Source organism: Pongo abelii, chromosome 7 (assembly GCF_028885655.2).
Source record: "Pongo abelii isolate AG06213 chromosome 7, NHGRI_mPonAbe1-v2.0_pri, whole genome shotgun sequence".
Lineage (NCBI taxonomy): Eukaryota > Metazoa > Chordata > Mammalia > Primates > Hominidae > Pongo > Pongo abelii.
In genome coordinates this window covers 23215336-23237417 of record NC_071992.2, presented here as the reverse complement: position 1 = coordinate 23237417, position 22082 = coordinate 23215336, and the positions used below count along the sequence as shown (strand labels likewise).

Genomic DNA, 22082 nt, shown 5'->3' with positions numbered 1-22082 from the left:
AAATTAAGTTTTGGCTTTACCCAGCAAGTTAAAATAGAGACAGAAAAATATTAAGTGTGGGGAGTGAACCCAGATTTTAATAACATTAAATTCTCCTTGTAAGTCTATTTCTTGATACATAACCAATAAGATGCAGGACAACCATGTGTAGTGCTGCTACAGGAGCACCCAGTGAAGGTCACCTTTGGCTCACAGAGATGTGCACTGTTGGCCAGGGTAGCTATGCCACTCCTCTCTGCTGAACTTGCAGGAGGACACTCTTGGGGAAAATCGGCTTGGATCCTGAGAAAGTCTCTTGGTTACCTTCTGAGACTCTGGGAACCTTCCAGCTCAATGGTCTGGGGGCCCTGGAAGTTGGATAGATGTTGCACACATACCTGAAGCTATACCTAAGAAGAGGCTTCTACAAATGCCCAAGTGTTGGCTGGCTGATGCCTAGCCTTTAAGCAGTGCAGCATTTGTGCTTCTGTCCAGGATACCAGTGCATGCTATGGCATGACTCGTGTCAGAATATTCTCGATCTCTCTAAGTCTGGGCTACATGCTGCTCTGCTGAGTACTGACAGGACATGAAAGGGTGAGCCTTACCATTTGGTATGTGTGTCAAAACTCTCTGCAACCCAACTCAACCCCAAAATGTGCAAGGCCCAGGGCAAACCACATGTCCTGCCTGTTAGCCACCACTGGTATAGGTGGTGTATGTCATGTGTGGAAATGAATTAACAGAAGAGAAAAAATGTTATCAAGGATCCAAGAAAAAAAATACCAAGAGAAATAGAAACAGTAAGGAAGAAAATGGGTTGAGGTGAAAGCAGATTGAAAAGAAGATGGATGAAATATGAATAAAACTGAAGGATCCCTAAATGCAACAGAATAAATAAAATTCATATGGCAGTTAGTAAAGCAGGAGTTAACACTGCTAACACTCCAATTATTGATGAGAAGAACAAATTCTTATATTCACAGGGGAAAAAATAAAGAGATGAAAGTGATGGGAAGATAATGGGAATGGAGAAGGGAGAAGGAGATACAATACAGGAATCATAGGTATTGCTGAGGAATAATCCAGAACAATTTATACAGAAAGAACAAAGTCAAAATGGAAGAAAATGTTGGCCTAAATATGCAGGCAAAATAAATTTAAAGGGAACGGCATCAACATACATCCTGGCTAAATTTTTGAATTGCAAAGACGGAAAAAAATAGAAACAAATAGTTTGAATATGTAGTTACAAAAATTAAAATTAAAATATCTTTCAGCTTCTCTGCAAATACAGGACAACAGGGTAATTCTGTGGCCCAGACAGGGCTTCGTATTCATCAAACCATTTCCTTTTCTGTCTGGGAAAACAGGAAGACATTTCCCAGCCCGCTGGCATATAAGTGGCCCTGTAACTAGTTCTGTCTGAAGATCTGAGGGCAGAAGCCACCCATGCCCCTTCTGGCCTGGTCCCTAAAATCTGCTATGAGATCTACTATTCTCCTCCTTTCTTCCTTTCGTTTTCTCTGTTCATTGATCAGCCAGATGCCGAAGGCAGAGCAGAAGACCAGGTAAAAATGAAAACAGCCTGGGTTCCTAAATCTTGTCACAGAAGGCTGCCTTCTGTTCCCCAAAATGGACTTTGACAAGTGTTAAGCCACTGCGATTCCGAGGTTGTTTGTTACAGCATTTAGCTTGCCTTCCTATAAAGAGCTACAGACTTTGAGGGAAAATAATCATGATTCAAGTATTTTTAAAATTTAGTCAGGCTATCAACACAAGAGAAACACAATTTTGGAAACATAAGAGTTCAGAATGTAGAGCAATTCTATTTCCTTCCTGAGAAAAAGTACTGGAATATATTCCAGTTAATAGAGACATGTAAAGAATAAAGAATTTAAGCACAAGGAAGTTACCAAAGAAAAAGCTTGGGGCTGGGCACGGTGGCTCACGCCTGTAATCCCAGCACTTTGGGAGGTCGAGGCAGGCAGATCACTTGAGATCAGGAGTTCAAGACTAGCCTGACCAATGCGGCAACACCCCGTCTCTACTAAATATACAAAAATTAGCCAGGCGTGGTGACGCGTGCCTGTAATTCCAGCTACTCCAGAGGCTGAGGCACGAGAATGGCTTGAACCCAGGAGGTGGAGGTTGCGGAGAGCCCAAATCACACTGCTGCACTCCAACCTGGGTGACAGTGTGAGATTCTGTCTCAAAAACCAAACAAACAAATAAACAAAAACCCCAAAAAGCTTCGGTGGTGAGCACTGAGATCAGCTGAATATGGAGTAAAATCTAAATAATTCTTGTTAACATAGCTACAAAGTAAAATGGAAAGTAAAAAGTCATTCTCAAAAGTGAAAAATAAAACAAAAACAAAAAACACATTTTATTCCAAGAATGGGGTGAAAGAAGATTTGAAGGCATTAAAAGCATACTGGTTTCCTCATCTTACAGGGAGAAGTGAATAGATACTGTTTATTTTTGACCTTGATTATTAGAAAAATAAAGTTCAAGAATTATTTTCTAAAATGCAAAAGGACCACTAAGAGTTTAAAATGTTTTCTACCATCCAGGCTGTAAGAGGGGAAAAAACATGAAGAAAATAATTTATGTTCTCTCTACTAAATAGGCATTTTAAAAAGAAGGAAAATTACAAGGTAAAAACAAGTTAAGAAAATCAGAAAAGCTGAGGAAGTTCCAGTGGCAGAAATACTAAAATGAAGTGACAGTATGAAGTCTAGATGTAAAATTTATGACAAAAAAGTAAAAGGGTCAACCCTTCCATTGAAATACAGAGATTCTTAGATTAGGTCAAATAATAAATGTCAACTACATGCCATTTACAAGATATAAATCTAATCTACAATCATCAACAGAAAACGATAAAAAAAGGCTGGGTGAAAAATATCAGGAAAAGACATACAAATTGTAATAGTGACAATATTAATATAACAACAATAGAATTTGAAGCACAGAGAGAATTATGTAATATTGATGAAATAAAAATCCAGAATAAAAATGTAGCAGTCATAAATGAAACAGTAGATGATGTCAAATAATTGAATATTAAAATATTTAAAGAGAAAGCATTAGAAAATATAAGGAGAAAATAACAGAAAATATTTGTGGAGGGATGGCAATATATTTTTCTCAGAACATAGCAGATGAGGTGGGCAAAAAATGGAGGTGTGAGGTATGTGGACAGTGGAATTAGTAACTTTCGTTTGATAAAATGGATAACAAAGTTTAACTCTATGAAGACATCATAAACCTTCCTTTCAACTATTCTTAGAACAGTGAAAAAACTTAAAAGTTTAGTAAGTACTAAAAATCAGTGTTTATGTAGAGCATATTCACTGACCACAAATAAAGCATAGATAGCAATTAAAAAAGTTTTAAATAAGGCAGATCTGAGATCTTAGAAACTAAAAACTTCTCAGCTTAATTGTTAGGTCAAAGAAAAAATAACTATAAAGTAACAACAATAAGAATAGTTTATATAAAAGCTTTTATGGGGTAAAGTAAAAGCTATACAAAAGGGAAAATTCATAGGCTAAATGCTTGTATGATTACAATAAAATGAAATAATTATAATATTTTAATAAGCAACAAAGAAACTGAACATAAAGGGAAAAAAACAGGAGAGCTATTCTTGAATTCGAATAGCAGTAGAAAGACCTAGAAAGTCTAACAGGAAAAAGGAAAAAACAAATACATTAGGTTGCTGCAGCAGTAATTGTGGGTTTTGCCATTAAAAATAATGGCAATTATATAAAATTATAATAATACAACAATAAAAATACAAAATATTTAATACAATAATAATACAAATATTTAATACAAAAATGAATAATACAAAACCTTAGCTATTAGAAAGTGAACATAGCTGCAGATACTGAAAATATAGCATGTTTCATGATATTGACATATAATATTCTAAACTTTAAAGAAATTTTGATCACAGGACATAATTTTGTAGCAAGATATTAATCACCAAATTGACTTAAAAATAGAAAACTCATATTATTTGAAGAAATTGCAAGAAAAAATTGCTGAAGAATTACCTTTCGAAAAATGCTCGTGGCTTCTTATAATTCAGTTGATTAAATTTCAAGAAACATGTAATTTTTAGGGAGAAATTAACAATTTCTAATCATATATAAAAGTGGAAAACTTTCAAAATCATTTTATGAATCCAGCATAATCCTATCATAAAACAAAAGTAAATAATGGTTTAATTTCTTTTATGAAATGAGAATAAAAATCCTTAAATGCCATCCATTGCTATTAAGAAAAGAATACTATACCACATGCAGTTAGGCATTTCTCAAGAATGTAAGAGCCACTTAATGTTAGGAATTCTATTAATACAATCCAGGAATAAGTGAGGCAGAGAAAATTTGAGTTGATGCCTCAGTGACATTTGATAAAATGCCATTTGTTTGTAAAATATCTTGGTAAAAGTTTAATAAAAATTGATATAATATCGTTTATCACAAATGAAAAGTTCAATCTTACATGTGATGGTGAAATACAAAAGGAATTATCATTAAACTTGGAAAAGCATAAGGATACTGCAATACCACTGTCATCTAACAATGTTGTATACATTCTAGCTACACAACAATAAAGAATGGATTAAAATGGACTATGGTATAACTATATAATGAAATACAGTGCAGCAGTGGTTTTCACATGAGGTGACTGCAAGGTGATTGTGTGCCCCATGGGAGATTTGGCAATGTCTAGGGACATTTTTGGTTGTAAAGATGAAGGTACTACAGGTATCTAGTGCATAGAGGGCAGGGATAATGCAGGGTATATTACAATGCCCAGGACCATCTGCCGTAACAAGAGATATCTACCAGTGGGTACTCTTGAACAGCCATTAGCATCTGAGATTCAACCCATGCAATATTGAGCTTGTACTAAGTGAAATGTACCACACTAAATATGTAATTTAATCTTATTTAATCCTCACATACCCTCTGTAAATCAAGTACCATCATTATACTCTTCTCACATACTAAGTCATTGAGACATGGCGAGATTTCTATAACTTGTTCAAGGTCACATAGATATTAATGATAGGGACAGATTTGAACCTAGGCATTCTGGCTTCTTTCTTTTTCTTTTTCCATTGTGCTAGCTTGCTGACATTAAGTGACCAAAGCAGGATTCAAAATTATACACGCACATCATGATTCATCCCAATTTTGTAAAACACGATATATATTTAAATACAAGTAAATATATCTTGGTTTTTAGTAGTAATCTTCCATGATGGGACTTCTAAAGTGTTTTAATGAACATGTATTATTTTGTAATCAGATAAAACAAAAATCCAGTAAGTCATATAAAAGGATCAATGGCGCTAAATGTCTTTTGGTATTCTCTTATAAAAATTCAAAGCCTAAATTGAGAATCATGCTGCCTCTGCATTTATATGCATCAGAAAAAAAAATCACCATTCAAGAACATGCACTAGAATCCCTTAGAGTGCAGAAATCCTAACTAAAACAGGTTGGCTTAAACAGAGAAATGAGTTGGTTCATGTGACTGAAAAGTCTTGGAGAAAGGGCTGTGCTAGCTTCAGGCAAGGCTTGATCTTGCAGCACAAAATTTGTGACCCAGAGCCAGTTTCTCTGTCTCTCTCTGCAGTGCTTGACTTTGCTTCCTTAGTGCTGGCTCTACTGTGAGTAGGCTCTCTCCTCTCTCATACATCCAACAGGAAAAGCAAGTCTCTTGTCTAGCATCCCTTGCAGCCATCTAGATGTTTGCTCTGACTGGACCACCTTACATCGCATGAATGTATTGATTGGCCTCGCCTTGGTTTTGGGTCTCACTTCTGGAACTAGGGGTGAACTCAGCTTCCCTGGTGTCCTCTCATTCCCTAAATAGAAGATGGGGACATTCGGAAATGGAGTAATTTACATGCATTGGGGAAATGAATGGTGAAGACTGAACCAACGCAGGTCCACTACTTTAAGCGATGAGGGGAATAAGGCTCAATTGTATTAAATATCCACTTTGGTACATTTATTATCTAATAACAGACAACACATACACTGGATTAAGAGTAAGGAGAGGTCCCTGAAGGATGCAGTTATAAGGGAAGGTTGCCTGGTAGGGATGGGACTAGAGGAAACTCTTCAGGGACAGATCAGAGTTGGACTGGCAGGCAGAGGAGGGATGTGTCTGGGTGTGTAAGTGTAGCAGAGCAAGGCTAGGTGGCTTGTAGGAGAAGTGCTTGCCTGGGACCTAGAACAGCCACAGCAAGGAGCTACAGTGTGAGGAAAGGACTTAGCATAAGAAGGCTGGCTGTCTAAATCTTGCTGCTGCAACCCTTATCTGTAACTGGAGAAGAATACTCACGGGAAGCCATTGTGTGAAGGGTGTTCATACGCTAGTTGTTAATATTTTATACTGCAAAGCTCCTTTGTTTTTCCAGCCTCATTTTCCACATCTGTAAAATGGACAAAATAGCATAACCACAGGATTGGCATGTTGATTAAATAAGATTGTCTCTTTGGGTCTGCTGTAAGCTGTCATTAGGAGATACATATAGAAAAGGGTTTTGGAATGAGCCCAGGACTAGATGCAGAGTGTGATAGGGAAGTGGGGCACACTCATGTTTTAAAAGTGAGAAGAATCCCTGGGTTCCCTCTTACCCCCAGATGCACTGCCTTGCCTTCCTGGGATCTCGAAGACCTCCCTGTTTCCCTATGAGACAGCTGACTCATGTGGCCATGAGGGTGGGGCTAGCAAGAGAAGACAGAAGCTCTGGATGGCAAGGGAGCCCAGAGAGCTTCAGCGGAGGAGGGGCTGGGAGCGGCTGCATTCTGAGAAGGGGCAGGAGCTCCCAGGGAGGAGACAGGATGACTTCTTGGGCTGAGTCTGCCAGAGACCATAAAAACCTCAATGTATGAAATTAGCTTGATTCTATAAAATAGTTACATCAAGGTGGCTGTCAGGAAATCAATAGCATGCTGTAATTATGTCCATAAACATGCTGAAGAAGCAGGAGAGGTCAGTGGCAAAGGAAGGGGGTGGCCACTGCAAGGCCTTCGAAGACATGAGTCATGAAGCTGTGGGCAGTGGAGCCACCCCAGAGGGAGCCAGCTCCTCTCTTCTGCCACCGATTAATCCAGGGAGAAGGAAATTCAATTTGGCAAACATTTATTGAGCATTTACTTTAGTCCAGGCGCTGGGGGCAACAGCAGTGGGCTAGGTATTGGGTTAGTGGGCCAACCCTCTTAATCCAAATCATACTTTGCAAATGTGCCAAGTGGGAAGTTACTGGAATTGACACAGGGTTAGTAAATATAGACCTTTTGGGGAACAAGAAGAGAGGAATTTGCCCACACTTCTTCATGTTTGGATTTACAAATACAGCTGATTCTGCTCTGAGGATGGTGCTTGCAATTCCAGTGCCTGATATATGACCCATTTGCACTCAAAAGCTCTTCCTTTAAAATTCAAATACTATACATTTTGGAGAAGGAGGACGGAAACTCACAATTTCTGAGTGCTCAACAGTTCTGTGCTTTACCTATATTATATCATCTTCTCAAAAATATGAGCTGGGAATTTGAATCTCCCATTTTATAGATCCAAAAACTGAGGCTCAGTATAAAGAGGTGATATTTTCAACATTATGTTGATAGTAAGTGGAAATTTATGTATGATTCATATTTTAGTCTGAATGACTTTAATTGTCACAGTGGTGATTAGGACAAGCTCCTGGCTGATACTGATTTTGCTCAGAAAATAAGAATGTTGGCAGTAGAGGTGTTTGTGTGTTGGCTGGGACTGGACAGAGAAGGAAAAACGTAAATTTGAGCTGGGGAAATAGGGGAGAAGGGCAGACAGTTCTGGATGAGCCTTGGGTGAACTGGCTGGAGAGGGGGCAGCAATTGTGGCAGGGGGAGGAGAGGGGGCCATTGAGAAGGGGTGCACTGTTACTATTGCCCTCCAGCCCAGGGTGGGGTGAGGGGCTCAAGACATCCACATCCAGTGTCTGACTTGGACTAGCCGTGCCTGGTGAGACTTTCCTCTCACCTGTGTGCTGGCCCCCTAGAGTATTCTAGATGAGACTTCTTTTCCAGAATTTCCCAGGAAATGCGTGTGTTTTCCCAAATCATGAGAAAAATCAGTTGAGAAACAGGGTAAATGGTGAAAAGCAACATAGGTCTCCTTCAAGAATGATTGAAGCTTAATAGTCAACATAAAGATGTTACTGCTTTGAAAGAATCTGCTGAGATAAAGTAGAAACTCCTGATCGCAGGAGTTAAAGCTCAAGGTCTTAGTTTCCAGGACTTGGACAGGAGCAGGTGGGAGAGTAGCGGTCATTCTAGCCAGGTGCTTGGAGTCTTTGACATGTGAGAAGAGTGAGTTAATTGCCTTGTCTGCTGCTAGTGGTGAGTGCTTATTGCAGATAAAATAAATATTAGTAAGATGACACACATGGATAACTTTATACAACTTCTCTGGGTGGTGTTTCAGGAAATAATATGTTTTGGAAGTGAAATAAGTCATTAAATTGGCAATTTCAGCATGTGAGTCTGTGTGGTGCTGTTAGGAGCGCTTGCTAGGAGATCCAAAAATTATTTTATTTCGTTGCTACCCCAAAATGTTTATGGCTTGAATATTTGCTGTAAGTTACATTACAGTTATTTGCAAATACTTTAACAGAAATGCAAAGAGAAGATTTGGATGTTGTGGGAATACTACACCATTAAAGCGGAAACTGATTTAAAAATCTAAATTAGTAGAAGCAGTAATGAATTCGAAGACAAAACCAAAGTCAGATCAAGCAGACAAAATGCTTTAGCCATTAAAAAAAGAAATGAGCTTATGTAAAGCATCATAGACCTTAATGCCAGCTTGAAGTTGCTTTTTGACACAATCTTATCAGCTTGAAAAACGTCAGTGCAAAATGAAAGAAATTTTCTGTCCAGAATATTTGTCACACATACAAAAAGATCCAAACTTTTGGGTAGGGCAATTAATGCATTGTGTGTTTTAATATTTCATTTTGAGAATTTAAACGAGCATTTGAATATTAAATATTGTGCTGTTATTTTTAAATTTTAAGTAACTTTTATTTGGCATTCATTTTCTGCTAATATTCCCTTCCCTTCTTTTAATGTTTTTGATCATCAAACGTCTCTATCGGGGAGAGATCGTTTTTACATATTGAAGTTTATACTCCTGAATTATATTGAATTATATAATCTTAAAGTATATACTTATTGCAGTATATGAGCTTGTCATAAAATATTTTTATACTAACAAACCATTTATGACAATAAAAAACATTTATGATGTTTTTAATAAAAACTTCTGTGATAACCTGAAAATGATTCACTGTTTATTATATTCACTCATTATTATTTAAAAACACACAGAAGAAGTGTTATGAAAAACAGGGAATAACTTATGAATGGAGGGGACTCCCGAGAATTACCATTAATTCTGATGTCTTGTTTTTAAATTGTGCAGATTACTGTCTGTTGGGAATTAGGAAACACTACCCAGGAGACTCGGGGCACCTATACCTGTAATATTTTCCTCTTCTGCTGCTGGCCCTGACTCAAACCAACCAACACCACTGCAATATCAGAAAAGGAGATAGGCAAAGGGGAGAACTGGGCAAAGTATGAGATGCAATTTGGTGCTGCCGGTGAAAGTATTTATCATTAAAAAGAGCAGTTCTGACAACGGCCTTTAGAACTGGGTCAGCCTCAGAGGTCTGGCTTCATCTGGCCTGAGAATTGCTGAGTTTCCTATAGTCAACATGTACCTGATTCAGTTTCTCAACTTCACAGCCCCGCCTGGGGTACCCTGGGGTCAGTCAGTCCTAGGCCGACATGCTAGGTGAAGTGACATTTCTGGGGCCCCTTCCTCCTGCAATTTTTGCCATGCCCTAGCATCTGAACGTCCTCCCGGCCCCTTTTTGGAATGGATTCCTGTTCTTTGGATCCCCGGCCTAGCTTAGCATCCAGTTCTTGGCGCTTTGTTTGTTTTGTGGTCTTTTAGAAACATAATCAGAACTTGGCAGGATTAATTACAACAATACTTTTTTTTTTTAAACCAAATACCTAATAGGATTAATAACAGCTGATAAAGGAGCATAGGCCTTACTAGCTGATAGTGTTACAACACATAACAATTATGCTCCTATAAAGCTGATAATAGCTTAACTGCTATGGGGGGTGGGGGTGTGGTGTCAGCTCCTCAATGGGGCCTTTAGAAGAATCTAAACCTGGGGATAAGTGGCAGATGATGTTAGTCACCTATTCAGGTGCTGTTCCACCTTCCTCCCACTAACAGAACCTAGATCTTATTCAAGAAATTAGGGCTTCATGGAGCCCTGCATTTTTCAGAAGAAAGCTGACCAGATGAAGCCAGTCAGTGCAATCCCATTTCTTTGGCTGGGACTGATCAGGCATGAGTTGGTGGCCCTGCTGTAGTTCATGATAAGTAAAAGAAGTTTACTGAGTAGGGGGTGTCTGAAACCATCTTCATTGGTCTCATAAAATGGGGATATATTTTGTTTTCCTTCTGATTCAGTTATGTGAGGAAGAGATGCCTGGAGCCACCCACTGCAGCCATTGTGTGTCCAAGAGGGGAGCTGTCACCTTGCCAGGATGCAGAGCAGAAAGTTGGGAAGAACTTGAGGCCTGAATGACCTCTTTGCATGACTTTATTGACAGCCTGGGGCTACTCCATCTCTACATAGAGACTTCTATGTTTCAGATAGCATTGAGCACTTCTGCCTGTCTCTTGAACTTGGCAGTGAAAAGCATCTCAGATATAGATAGCCTTTGCCCTACCATGAGGTGAGTTTTGTGGTAAAACATGCAGAAGGACTTTTGAAAAGTTAAAAAGTCTGTAAGTTGAAGCTATTTATCTTTATCCCTTCCCCCAAACACACACATAATACCAAATGGTGTAACTCTATGCCTTGAGACTGGTTAGACAGGGAAATATTGGGAGGCAGGAGATCTTAGCAAAGTCTCTCAATCCACACCCCTTAGCTGGCTGGCTGCTTTGACATCCTATGAGGCTGACTCAACCCTCATTGGAAAGACTGCAGCAAGAGGAGATAGCTCGTGATGGTTGCCAGACCTGGTTTTAGGTTTATCTCTGTAAATAATTTGCCGTGAGACCCCAGACAAGTTAAGCATCCTCTCTTAGCCACAGATGCCTCTCTTAGAACCTGGAGGTCATAGCCTGTGTCTCTCTCAGGATCCTTTCCAGGATCAAATAAGCAGGCGTGTAGTTTTCAAACTACAATCCTGGAAAGTGATGATGATGTTTATGATAATAGTGATAAAGATGACTTTGTTCCATCTGGCTGTCAGTATAATTCTAAAAATAATGAAAATTGGAGAGAGCAGCTGGTGGACAGAAAAGGGTCGCAGAACAGGTGGGAAATCTGTGAACCCTGAGGTCTGAAACCTACCAGGAGGTCAATTTCCATGTAGGCGAGAGGAGCATTCACAGAAAATGTGGGTTGCCATCTCCTTAACGCAGGCACCATGAGCCTCCCGGGAGTCGATCTGTGCCTCCCTTATTCTGTTCTGACACATTTAGAAGAGTTTCCATTCAAATGGGCTTTCTCCATTTCTGAGCCTCACTTTCCTGGGGCTGCCTGTGTGCCATATGCAGCCAAGCACTGAGCTCCAGCAGTGTCTTCTTTTACTGCATTCTCTGAGAACACCCAGATGCGGCAATTCTTTTCTTACAAATGTACCTCTTTACACAAAATTAATGAGTTTGTTTATGGACATAAAGCAACATCTTGTAAATTGAGTCATATCATAAGTGCAGCAGGAGAGCTGTTTAGCTATAGGAATCCTGTGAGGACTTCTTAGGTACATCAGCTGAGTGGGTGAAGAATAAAGGTTTGAGTCTGGCTGAATCTGATCCTCCAATAGAGCGTGCTGTCTATCCACAACCTTCTCCTCTATTTCACCTTTGTGATCCTTCCCTCACCACCCCTGGGTGTTCTATGCATAGGCACACTGTTTCTTTATCATGTGGGATGTGGCCACATTCCAGCCTGGTGAACTCTTACTTAAACGTCAAGGTCCATTCCAAATGTCCCCTTCCTTTAACTGTCACCTGCTTTCCCTACAGCTTTACTTGACTATTCCATTATTAATAAATTGTTTGGTTTATCTTGATACCCAGACAATTTTAAGTGTGTCTTCGCCATAGCACTCACCACATTTGTAGAGGTATTTGTTCACTTGCCTGTCTCCCTCTGTTAAAGTATGAGTTTCCGAAGGGCAGGGATCATGTCTTAAGCATCTTTGTTATCACCTTCACTGGCACGATGCCCTGAATACAGAAAAAGTAATCAATAAACATTTGTTCAATTAAATTGAATTTGTAAATTAGACTTGCTTAAGGGAGAGCACACCTGTATTCATTTCACAAAAGAATTCTTGGCTATATAAATTATTTTGCTAAAGAATCTCTTGAAAGGGTGAGCCCCCTGGTGTATGTGCAGTAAGAGGCAATTTCAAATAGGCCACATTCCACATCATGTGTTGCAGGAGCACATTTCCTGCTTAAAGTGGGACGCCCACATTCACATCCTCAGCCTGCAATCAACACCTTGTTCGCAAGTGACATTGATAGTTCATAGAATGATAGTTTTTTTTTTTTCTTCAATCTCTGAGGAAAATCCCTGGGGGCATCCAGGGTACTGACTGAGCTTCTGAAATGACCCTGCAGTCTGCTGAAGACATAGGGAGACAGCGTGAAGGCCGGTTCTCACAAGGAGGAGCACACATCTGGTTTCCCATCTCCCATCAGCCTTCATGATAGTCCATTTCAGTTCCACCCAGGAATTGCCCATCTGTCATCACTCATTAAAGGTGTTTGTAAGGAATTGAAAAATATTGAAGCTGATGCTTTTTTGGCACTAATATTGCTATTAATATTGATATCCTTGTAATGCCAATGTCATATTAATCGTGCTTCTTGTAGGCTTCTTCGACGTTGTCCTCTTCTCCACTTTTATGTTTTCTAGTCTTGCCCTGCAGCTTATTTTTAAGGATTTAAAGAAGTTATTGATCACACAATAAAAGGGAGCAAGAAATCAAACCTGGCCTTTACATGGCTCTAATATGGTGTGTGTTGGAATGGGCATTCTTTAAATGCTATGGGATAGCTTCCTTCTTTGAGCAAGGTGGGCATGGTGGATCTTTAATCACTCATTTACCCCTGGAAATATCTTCAATGCCGTCTGTCTCTCAGGTACCATGGGAGGTGCTGGAGTCCCAGAAGGGAAGAGTCAGGGTCCTGCCCTCAGATGGTCATAGTCTGGCAGGAGACACACACTCAGGAAATAGCTCAGCAGTGAGAGGTGCTTCGAGGGGATGCTGTCTTGGTCTGTTTGTGTTGCTGTAAAGGAATACTTGAGGCTGGGTAATTGATAAAGGAAAGAGGTTTATTTTGTTCATGATCTTGCAGGGTATACAAGATGCATGGCTCCAGCATCTGCTTCTGGTGGGGGCTTCAGACTGCTTCCACTCAAGGTGGGAGGTGAAGGGGTGCTAGTGTGTGCAGGGATCACATGGTGAGAGAGGAAGCAAGAGAGAACGAGAAGGGGAGTGCAAGGATTTTTTGTTTGTTTGTTTTGTTTTTTGAGACGGAGTTTCGCTCTTGTTGCCCAGGCTGGAGTGCGATGGCACGATCTCGGCTCACCGCAATCTCCACCTCCCAGGTTCAAGCAGTTCTCCGGCCTCATCCTCCCGAGTAGCTGGGATTACAGGCATGCACCACCACGCCTGGCTAATTTTTTGTATTTTTAGTAGAGACGGGCTTTCTCCATGTTGAGGCTGGTCTCGAACTCCTGACCTCAGGTGACCCGCCCGCCTCAGCCTCCCAAAATGCTAGAATTACAGGCGTGAGCCACCGCGCCTGGCTGCAAGGATCTTTTTAACAATCAGCCCTTTTAACAACCAATAATAGAGCAGAACTCACTTCCCTGGCCCCCTCCTGCCTCAGGGGGGGGGCATTAATCTATTCATGAGGGATCCACGCTTATGACCTGAACACCTACCATTAGGCCCCACATCTAACACTGGAGACCAGATTTCAACATGGGATTTGGAGAGGACAAACCGTATAGATGTAAAAGCAGCATCAAGAAGGCCGCCTCTCCTGGCCTGATACAGGAGGCTCAGGAAAGCCTCCCTAGAGTTGCTGACAGCAGAGATGGGTTTTGCTTTAAGCTGAATTTTGTCCCCCCTCATGTTTCTATGTCGGAGTCTTAACCTCCAGTACCTTGGAATGTGACTGTATTTGAGAACAGCGTCTTTAAAGGATGACTAAGTTAAAATACAGCAACTGTGGTGGGCCCTATGCAATAGGACTGGTGTCTTTATAAGAAGAGGAGAGCAGGACAGGGACATGCACATAGGGGTGACCATGGAATACACATCTACAACCCAAGGGGAGAGGGCTCAGATAACAACAACCTTGCCAACACCCTAATCTGAACTTCCAGCCTCCAGAATTGTGAGAAAATAAATAGATGTTGTTGAAGCTCCCAGTCCGTGGTACTTTGTTATGGCAGCCTTAGTAGACTCATCTAGGCCTTAAGGCAGACCCAAGTAGAGAACATCCACTAGGCTGTCCAGATCCTGGGATGATTTGGGAATTAGAACACATGGAGAACATCTGGAACCTCTAAGGTGAATGTGGGAGAGCATATTAAGTGAGAAGAGGAGATGGGAACATGAACACATCTTGAGAACAGGACTTCCCAGTCTTCTTTCTCTTTGCAAAACCCAGCCAAAGGTATATAAACAGTCAAGGCTGGGCACGTTGGCTCACGCCTGTCATCCCAGCACTTAGGGAGGCCGAGGCAGGTGGATCACTTGAGGTCAGGAGTTCAAGACTAGCCTTGCCAATATGGTGAAATCCCATCTTTACTAAAAATACAAAAAAAAAATTAGCTAGGCATGGTGGCACACAACTATAATCCCAGCTACTTGGGAGGCTGAGGCAGGAGAATTGCTTGAACCCAGGAGGCAGAGTTTGCAGTGAGCTGAGATCGTGCCACTGCACTCCAGCCTGTGCGACAGAGTAAGACTCCATCTCAAAACAGCAACAACAACAACAAAAAGTCAAAAACTACTTTTAGAAGAAAAGTGTTGTGATAGTTCCAATTATTTGTGAGTAGATTTGTGTTTATAAAGTACCTCCCTGTATTTATCACATTCACCCTACACTGGGTGTACATAGAGATGTATAATTTATCACTCACATTTTATGAATGAGGAAACTTAAATTCAGAGGAGGCCGTTTGAGGCCCAGGTCTTCCTCACTGCAAAACTGTCTGTAGGAACAATTTCTGGTTCGGGGCCAGCAAGGGGCTAGGCCTGTGTGCATCAGATGACAGTGGAAGGAGCTACCTCTCCCCAAACTCTGCTGCTTCTGGCTTCCCTATGCAGGGTGTGTGCACCCCGGCCTCTTGTGGGAACCTGAGCCTTTATTTTGCATAGAAGTGTTTAAGGGCTGACTTGCTCCATTGTTTCATGCGAGGGTGGGATTTTGTTTTGTTTCCTTTATTTTTGTAGACAAGTGTCTCGCTCTGTCACCCAGGCTAGAGTGCAGTGGTGTGATCATAGGTCTCTGCAGCCTTGAACTCCTCAGCTCAACTGATCCTCCCATCTTAGCCTCCTGACTAGCTGGGACTACAGGCAAGTGCCGCCATGCCTGGCTAATTTTTTTTTTTTAAGAGATGAGGGTCTTACTATGTTGCCCAGATTGGTCTTGAACTCCTAGGCTCAGGTGATCCTCCTGCTTCAGCCTCCCAAAACACTGGGGTTACTGTTTTCTTTGTTCCAGCAGGTTCTTCTTTTTCCCAGCTGCCCCATTTTAAGCTCTGACATCCCTCAAATGTGCCCTACATCCTCCCCAGCCAGGCCTTAGTCTTCTGCTCCTGGACATCCTGCCCTTCACTGACCACTGTCTGAACAGGTCTGAGCCCTGCTCCCCGCTGTGCTTTGCTTGAGCTGCTCCCCCAGGCTCCAGCCAAAGCCAGTGGAGTCTTCCTCTGCTTAGCCTTTGCTTAGTTGAGAAAGGGAAGGCGGAGGCACAGAGCAAAAGAAAAACTTCTGCAGCTTCAAGTGTAGACCCATGTCTCTACCCACAGAGCCACTGCTGGTATTCCTCCCGAGTGTCCTGAAGGCAAATGTAACTTGCTTCCTTGAAAATAAATTTTCTTCATAGACTACCCAGTCTAGGCTACATGAGGAATTCTCCCTCTAGTCTAGGGGAAAAAAACCAGTGACTGTGTCCCTGTTCCTTGAGAAATAATAACCTTGACCTTGTTTTGCTAAAGGCATGTTCTCCTTTTATCCTGGCCTGGATTTCACCACAAAATGTTCTTGCATTAACCCTGGGGATGAATGTACCATGTGTGGAGATTTTCTCTGACCCTCAGATTTCTCTCCTGATCATGGAAGAGGAGATTTATATGTCCCTTTATCAACCCTCCATGGGGGCCTTATCCAAAAACCCCACTTCTCTCAATGACCCTTGCAATGAACACTCTGGATGGGGCAGGGCTCAGATATCCCCTTCATTTCAAAAATGAGGGATTCCAGGCTTGGCCTGGGGACGAAAACATGGCTGGCACTGCACTGGCTCTTCCGATGCAGTGACTGGCTGGGAGAGGCAGGGGTCAAGGTCAAAGCAGGAGCTAGATGTGCAGCTCTGACTCTCCAGCCAGCATGTCCTACTGAGCACACTCTGTGTCCTTCCCTAGGGCTTGCATGGGAATCTGCCCTCCCTGCCAGGCCTCCTGCTGCCACCTGCATCTCTAAGACCCAGGACACCACCTCAGGGGCCCAGTGAGCATTCTCTTTGATCCATGATCCTCTGCCCTCCTGGTTCTCCCTCCTGGTTCCTGTGGGAGCAGCCCTATCTGGCCAGCCCAGCTGGAGTCCGTTTCATGTCCTGCAGCCCCTCAGGATGAAGAGTTTACATTGGTGTCTGGCTTCTTACTTCTCAGTGTCACATGGGGGAGGCAGGGCTGGAATTTCTCCCTCCCCCGGGCAAATGGGGAAACAGAGATGCGTGGGCTCTTGGTTTGTAAGGATACAGCTTGCACCTTGGATAGTTTCCCGCGTTCTCTCACTTACACCTCCAGGTCTCTTGTCTAGGAACTGTGTGGTGTGGCTAACCTGAGCCCCACACCCCAGCACTTACAGCTGTACCTGTCCCCAGCTCCTCCGGCTGGGCAGCTTCTCCTTGTTTCTTGGTGGCTGGGGGGCAGTTTCTGCTGAGCAGATGGCAGTCAGCGCCCCCTCATCCCTGCTCTCTCTTCCCTGCTGGGGAGATGAGGCTGCGATTCTCCTTCTAGCTGTTGTACTCAACTCTCTGCTTTCCCAGTCTGATGGGCGGGTGGAAGACATTTTCCAGTTGGCGCCGTTGGTGTGGGTGCTGAGCGAGCAACTGCAGGTTTGATTTGCAGCCCTCTCCACAGGCTGTGTGAGAGGGCCTCTCCCCTTCTCCTGCCCTTTGGGGAAGGCTTGAGCCTGTGTGTCACTGTGTCTCCAGGCCTGTGTGTGTGGCCAGACTCTTTGCTTTGATCCCACTTCAGACTTCAGCTTTATTATTTTTCCAAGCACACTGATTATCCCCCTAATCATGCCAGGAAATGAAAAGCCACAGCCGCTTTCAGCTCAGTGGCCCTGTAGATCTCTGTTGTATTATGAATGTGAAAGTCGATTGAACCAGGGAAACAATTTGAAAGTAGAATTTCCAGACTGACCTTCATAAGAGGAAGCCTCGTCCAAGGTCTAGGGCAGCTCAGGCTGGCTGTGAGTGAGGTGCCACGATGGATGAGGGATTGCAGCATCTCGGCCCTGCCCAGCCTCTGCGGGTCTGGGTGGCACAGAATGGCCCAGCTGGACCAGTCTCAAGACTCTGTCAGCCCAGCTCTGGGTGCGCAGAAGAGGAAACAGGCTGATTCTACAAAGACCAGCCCCAGAGCTCTGAACTCTGCAGCTTTAGGGGCTCCCTGCTTTGGCTCTGGCCTCCTCCCTCACCTGCCTGGTGATTTGCCTTTCTCCATAGCTGCTTTCCTCCCTCCTCAGGGTGGGGACTTCCTCTTATTCACATATGTGTCCTGGATACCTGGTCTCTAGCACAACATAGGGGCTCCACACATTTGCTGAACAGATGTCACCATTTGAAGTCCAATAATGATGATGAGGCGGAGAATGTGTAAATAACATTGACTCTGTTCTGGATGTTTTAAATATCACTATGAATTCAATCTTCATCATCAATTTTATGGGAATCCAGGTTTGTTGTTTCTCTAGCCCCTCCTTTTCCAAAGTCTAGTGATATCTCGACTCTATCTTAACCAAGATCTAATTGCAGGACAAATGAGGGATCTTGGATTTGCAGCAAAAATCTCTGCCTGGGATTGAGTGCCGATTTCCCTTCTTTTCTTGTCTCCCCTTCCTCTCTGTTCCAACTTCCCTTCTTTCCCCTCCCCTTGCATCTCCAGCCTGCTCTCTGGTTTGCCTCCATTCTTGATCCCCTAAGAGCGGGTACTGGCTCAAGAGCTGCAAGCCAGTGAGCCCCCAAGCCCGCGCACACTGCTCCACGGCTTTCTCTGCTCTTTGTCACCCACCAGGAATACCTTTAATTTCATAATTTACCTCCTGCCTTCCCAATTGAATGTCATGAATATTGTTTTCGTTGATGGCCTGCTCATTTTAAAAAGGTGTATTTGCTATTCTGTGGGCTGGAGATGTCAAGGCTTAGGTGCACATAAAGAAAACAGCTTCTAAAATAAACATCATAAAGGCTATCCTTCCTCCCCAAGGCACTGGGGCTGCCAGGCAGAAATAGATGTGCACACCTCCCTGAGGGGCAAGGAGCAGGCCTTGAAGCAACTGTTGGGTTCACTGGGGATGGTCTAGAAGAGCTCACATAACCAGGCTTCCTCAAGGTGTCTTCCCAGCTATACAGTTGCTTATTCAACAAACACGTATTGAGCATGCATTGTATACAAGGCTCTCTAGAGCCAACAGAAAAGAGAGTCCTAACCCTCAGGGAGCTGAGGATGTGGCTGGGAGAACAGGGAACATGATGACAGCTTTGACCTGCCAGGTGCTGGTCTGACTGCTTTATAGAGAGTCATTCACTGAGTCTTGTAACAACCTAGCAGCTGGGTAGCATTAATATCATCCTTCCCATTGCACAGATGAAAAGACAGGTCCAGCAAGGGTAACCAAATTGCCCAAGGGTGCAAAACCATTAAATGGCAGAGCCAGGACCAAAATCCAGCCAGTGTGAAGATAACTACACTCTGCCTCCTAGGTTATCCTGCTCCTGTGTGTGCTGCAGTGTGATGCTGGAAAAATACTAGCTTCTGGGGGGCAATGGAGGAACATACACACATAAGGTGCAGTGAGAGTTCCTAAGAAAAGAGCTCTTCTGGGCTTGGGGAGGGCAGAAGAGGCTTCCTGGGGAAGATGGCACTGGATCTTTATGGAGGAGCAGGATTCAAAATGGTAGAGGAGAGAGGTAAGGGGAGGCAGGAAGAAGGAAAATATCAGGACATGGTTTCAGAGAGAGCATGCGATGGCAAGCATGTGTGTGCGTGTGCGCACGCATGTGTGTGCCTGTGTGTGCCTGTGTGCTGCCTGCTGGAGGTACAAGGGAAGGACAAGGATGCCATCCATCCAGTGTGTCCACTGGCATTTTATTGGTTGGCGGTCTGGGATGTGCAGAATCTTATTTGGGGAATCAGAGCTGGGCATACTGGGGCAGAGAGACTGGGGGCAGCGATTCCCCTTCAGCCCCAGTGCAGACTTGTTGTGTGTTTCTGTTCCCCACCCCCTGCCCCCGCCCAGCTGCCTTTCTAAGCGTAAGCTGCTTGCCTGGTGCAGACTGCCATTCTCAGCTTTCTTCAGCTGTCACGGTATTAAGTGTAAAACAACAACAACATATATTTATTTTATGTTATTTACAAACTGGAATGTTCAGAAGGAAAACAAATTGAGATTTCTGGGCAAAGAGGCAGCATCTGATGTTGGAGTGAGATTTCTCTCGATTCTGATTCACTTGCTCTGTGGCTGCGGATGCCTATGGAGGAGCCCAGAGGGGCTCTGCCTGGGGCAGGAGGGAAGGCTGTGAGGGACGGAGGGTGGCAGATGGAGACAGAGGTGGGTGGTGATGCCTTTAATGTGGACTTTGCAGGATCCAACCACCCGGGTCAGGGACATACCATAGGTCGTTAGCAAACAAGGATGAACACTGGTGATGCCCCTGTTGGCGGGTCTGGAATGCGCCATCTACTCTGCAGTACGTGCGTGCGTGTGTGTGCCTGCTCTTTGGTGCCTACTCTTGCCATTTTTTCCTGAGGGATTCTGACCTCCCTTCTTCAGCGTGTATCAAGCAGAGTTTTCATTTTCCAAGTCTTGTTTGGTAGTTGTGGCCCCTTTCCCTGAGACAGGTCATTTCCCATTTTGTTGATACAAAATCGTGTTATCGAAATCCCAGAATCAAGGTATCCATCTCCCTCATTCAGCAGTTGCTTATTTGTCCTGGGTTCCAAGCTCTCTTTGAGGGACCGTGAGCCATGACGTTGATGTCTACTCAAGTTCCCCCCTCTAAGGCCTCTTCTCTCCCAGGACTGGGCTCTCGACTTCTGCTCATCCACTCAGCAAATCTAGAACTTTGTGGAGTTCCTGGAAGAGAAACCCTTTATTTCCTCTTGGAATTGAAGCAGAAAGAATGGATAGGTTTCAGCAGCCACACAGCCACCCTGAAGGAAGACTTTCTGGGCATGACTCCCAGACCATCATTCCCAAACCTGGACACGAGGAGGAGCAGGGTCCTCGTGCTGCCGCCCAAGCCTCTGAATGCATCTGGTGTGAAGCTAGTCAATCCTCAGACCTCTCCCTTGGGCGAGGTGATAGGTTCTATTTTTCTCCTTTCTGTCATGGTTTGTCACTTGCATCTGTGAAAGAGTTATGAAGGCTGCAGTGCTGACCACTGCTAGGTGAATTGGACAGCAGAGTGGGGAGGAGGAAGGTGGCATAAAAGGAGGCCTGGAGGACAGGCCAGCATGAGGCTGCTAAGGCGGAGGGCAGCCCTATGCCTGGACCCCTCACTATACTCTTTGTGATTTAGAGAAGGAGAGAGGAGAAAGCTGGTGTGAACCCAACTCCTCATTTTATGTCTATGAAAGTTGAGGTCCCGGGAGGAGCACGACTGATCCAGGACCACATTGTGGGTTGGTGGCGTATTCTTTATTCTAACCTGATAGTTACAGTGTACAGAGCTGTTGGGTCGGGAAACCCACGGATGTGGACATTTTTCTTGGAAGAAGCAGGCAGTAGGAAGGGAGACAGTGCTGGAAGTGGGGTTGGGGCAGTGGTTGGAGCCTGGAAAAGGAGAACTCAACATTTTCCAGTGTCCTAAATCAAAAGGTGCCCCTGCAGAGATTTACTTTTAAAGCCAGCCACTGCCACCTCTATTTTTATCCTATCACATTACTGCTGCCCCCATCTGGAGCAGGTCCCCTCCTCCTGCCCACTCATCCTTCCTTCAGAGCTGAGAGGAAAGGAGCTTCATTAGTGGCTGGGCGTGAGGGTGGCCCTGGTTGTGGCTCTGGGAGGAAATTGGCTGTGGGTTGGTGGCCAGGGAGGGCAGTGCCAGGCATGAGTGGGTCATCAGAGAGGGAGCAACTTGTACAACCTGAATGGCAGTACCAAGCTTTGCTGAGATCAATACCAGGGTCATTCTCTCAGCATCTCTCCCTAAGGAAGGCAGTTTCCTCCATCCACGGTCTACATTGTCTCTCTGATCCTCTGAAGAAAATGATCAAAGATATAAATACCTACACATATGCCCCCTACATACACACAGGCATGCAAGCCACACAGACATGCATACATATACACACATGCATGTGCACACACATACACAGACACATGCACACACGCATGTACATATACACATATGCACCTCTGCATGTGTATACACATATGCATGCATGTATGCCTGCACATACACTATACACATGCGTGCATATATATACAGAT

At 43.5% G+C, this 22082-nt stretch overlaps 1 long non-coding RNA gene across 1 annotated transcript in view; it reads left to right on the top strand.

Moving 5' to 3' along the window:
* Positions 1–12892, top strand: part of LOC129060918 (uncharacterized) — a 29599-nt gene extending 16707 nt beyond the window's left edge. The window contains exons 2-3 of the long non-coding RNA XR_008527813.2: positions 10558–10826; positions 12678–12892. This is a non-coding gene — a long non-coding RNA (uncharacterized LOC129060918). The remainder of the gene's footprint in view (positions 1–10557; positions 10827–12677) is intronic.
* Positions 12893–22082: the final 9190 nt, after the last annotated feature.